Source organism: Bidens hawaiensis, unplaced genomic scaffold (assembly GCF_021521415.1).
Source record: "Bidens hawaiensis isolate Kalapana, Puna unplaced genomic scaffold, B.hawaiensis_p1.1 tig00000237_1, whole genome shotgun sequence".
In the NCBI taxonomy this organism is placed as follows: domain Eukaryota; kingdom Viridiplantae; phylum Streptophyta; class Magnoliopsida; order Asterales; family Asteraceae; genus Bidens; species Bidens hawaiensis.
The window spans coordinates 6,277,156-6,280,660 of record NW_027491021.1 but is presented as its reverse complement, the minus strand read 5'-3'; positions in this window follow the sequence as shown (position 1 = coordinate 6,280,660).

Here is a 3,505-nt window from a genome sequence, read left to right as displayed (position 1 = left end):
CGTTCAGCTTTGAGCCTAATAGCCCCCACCCTCATTAGTTCGGTATATTCATGTTGAGACTGAGTTTGACTTTTCCTACATTTTCCTTCATGGGACCAGTTTCCGCATCCTAAGCATCGTTCATATCTTTTTGTTCTTCTTTTCATTGCGCTTTAGGAAACTCCACAAAATGGTGGCATTTGTTCGTCTTGGCGCCACTTTTTCCTGACCTCATTGCTAAAGAGAAAAATTCTCTCCATAAGTTCTCGAGGCAACCTAGATTTTTCGAAATTCATGAAGCAAAGGAAATTGAAATCGAAAGAATGCATTTCCAGTTCTTTAGGGTATGCCGGTAAAAGACCAGTGTTGTATTTTACCGGTGAGAGGGATAAAGTGGTAAGGTTTTTGTTTAGGGTTTTTGGGGTTTGTAATTTGGAGAATGGTTTGAGGGGATTGTAACAATATTACCTTCTTCCTTATACAACGCTTTGTGCAGTCTTGAAATGAATAATTGCGACAAGTTCTAAATCGAACGAAACATATGGCTCACTCAATGCTTCCAAAAAAAAATATTTATATGGCATGAGGTTTATCTCATAGTAACGGAGGAATTGGGTATAAACGCCGTATTTTGCATAAATTTATTCTCAGTATTACAAAACTTCTTTTTTACTTTTTCACCTTTTGGTTATAAAAGATTATTAGTTGGTTATTTGCAAAAATTTTCTTTAGACTTTCTTTTGGTTTAATTATGAAAAATAGTCTTTGTTTGCAACAAAAGTTTTTGTTTAATAGAGAATTTTATAATTAGTTGAGCAAGTAGTTGGTCAAGTAATTCCCCTCCCCACACTTGAATCTTACATTGTTCTCAATGTGAAAAGATTCATAAAAAGAATCATAATCAGATTTATATGAAGTATGGTAGGTAAAATGGAAAGGTACTTCCCTACGGGTTAACAAAATTTAGAAAGAGCGTCCCCTGTTTTTCGTCCGTTTTCTTGTTTTGTACATGGATAATAAAAGGTACTTCAAGAAGCACGACCCCATGCTTTTTGTCACTGAAATTTTTCTTTAATTTTCCAGCCAAACGCGCGAGCTGGAATTTTTATAATGATGTTTAGCATGTTACATTAACAGTTTGATCATCCTAAAAATTACTTTTCATTAAATTTAAAAGTCCTAAAACAGTTACGGGATAAGCCCGGTTTTCCTAAAAACATAAATTTACTCGGGTTAAGCCCGAGAGTCCTAAAACATTGTGCCTAGTGCACTTATTTACACATGAAAACATAAAACTAAAGTCTCTACATCCCACCGAAAGGTTCACTTCCGTCGAAAGGTCCAGGCAGAGGAAAGTACGTGAAGCGGAGAACTTGAAATTGGAGTTGCTCGTTGATGTCCCGAAGCTCCATTTTCATACTCTCCACAGACTCGGTGAGCTGAATGAGACGTATCTCCGCAAGGAGATTCATCTCGGTGAGTTCTTTAACAAGTTCTTGCAATTTCATTAAAAGCTCGGTTTTAGATACGTGTCGGATTTCGTTCCTCGATTAACGAGGAACGGAAATTTCTTCGTTTATCTCAGCAGACATTATGTTATCCCAAGGGAGAGTGTTTGGTTTTGGGTTGGTGCAAGAAATGCATGGGAAAGAAGTCAATTTATAGACAAGCAATTGTCTGGTACGACACCGTGCTTGTAGAAGCACGGCCCCGTGTTTTTGGCCTGACAATTCTGTTACAAACTAGCCTGACTGAGATTTTTGCAGCGAAGATTCCGGCCCGCACTTTGTGGCACGGGAACGTGCTTCTAAGAGCACGCCCCCGTGTTTTAGGCACTTAATATTTTTTTAAGGAAAACAACAGAACATATTTACAAGGCCTAGTTTAGCGAAGGTCTTGGCTAGACCCTTCTTCCTGCATGTTCATTGGTTTGGGTGGAGGATTATTACCTCCGAAACCTCTTTGAATGGTCCATCGATGTATGGTTTTAATCGATGTCCATTTACTTTGAACTTGTGGCCGTTAGAATTTGAGATCTTAACTGTCCCATAGTAAAAAACTTATTCCACTACGTATGGAACTGTCCAGCGAGATTTCAGTTTTCCTTGAAAAAGACGTAAACGTGTGTTATATAACAACACTCGATCGCCAACTTGAAAGTTTTTGGTTCCCTTCAAATGGGCGTCGTGTAAACGTTTAGTCTTTTATTTGTAAGACAAGGAGTTTTAATAAGCCAGCGCTCTTAGTTCTTCTAGCTCGTGAATTTGATCCTTCCGGTTTTTACTGGCGGACATTAGATCAAAATTCACTGCTCTGAGAGCCCAGTAAGCTTTGTGCTTTAGTTATACTGGTAGATGACATGCTTTCCCATAGACAAGTTTGAAAGGTGTTGGTCTTATGGGGGTTTTTAGGCTATCCTAAGGGCCCACAAAGCGTCGTCTAACTTTTCCGCCCAATTTTTGCGATTCATTCCTATAGTTCTTTCGAGAAGTCTCCTAATCCCCGGATTCGAGACCTCTACTTTCCCACTAGTATGAGGATAATATGGTGTTGCCAATCTGTGGTAAACTCGATATCGGGCCATGACTTTGTCCATTAAAGCGTTACAGAAGTGAGTTCCTCTGTAGCTAATTAGGGTTTTCGGAGTATCGAAACGTGAAAATAACTTTTTCAGACAACGTACAACTACTCGAGCATCATTTGTGGGAAGAGCTTGTGCTTCTACCCATTTAGACACTTAGTCAACTGCTACAAGGATATACTTATTTCCGAATGAGTTAGGAAATAAGCCCATGAAATCTATCCCCCATACATCAAAGACTTCACAAATTTGAATGCCTTTTTGAGCCATCTCATTTTTGGCTGAGATGTTTCCGGCTCTTTGACAAGCATCGCACGCTTGGATCAAAGTATGAGTGTACTTATATATGGTAGGCCAGAAAAATCCTGCATCAAACACTTTCCTAACCGTGGTGGCGGTACTGTGGTGTCCTCCAGTAGGTCATTCATGGCAGTGTTTGAGAATATCTAAGGCCTCCTTTCCTGATACACACCTACGAATAACCCGATCGGCACCTATCCTAAACAAGTATGGATCTTCCCAGAAATAGAACATAAGGTCGGAGAAGAATATCTTTCGCTGTTGATGAGTTAGCCATTTTCTTAGGATTCTACATGCTAAACAGTTTGCGAAATCGGCAAACCAAGGGCTTTCATCCTCTTCCTGCATGACTGCTTGGATATGCATGAGAACTTCTTGTGGAAAATTATCATTGATAATTTCCTCATGATGTTCTTTTGAAGCTGGGCATTCTAAGCGTGAAAGATGGTATGCGGCTACATTCTATGCTCCTTTCTTGTCCTTGACTTATATATCGAACTCTTGGAGTAGTAAAATCCATCGGATAAGTCTGGGTTTTGCATCTTGCTTGTTGAAGAGGTAGCGTATGGAGGCATGGTTGGTGTAGACTATGGTTTTGGAAAGAACTAGGTATGATCTAAATTTTTCAAAGGAAAAAACTACTTT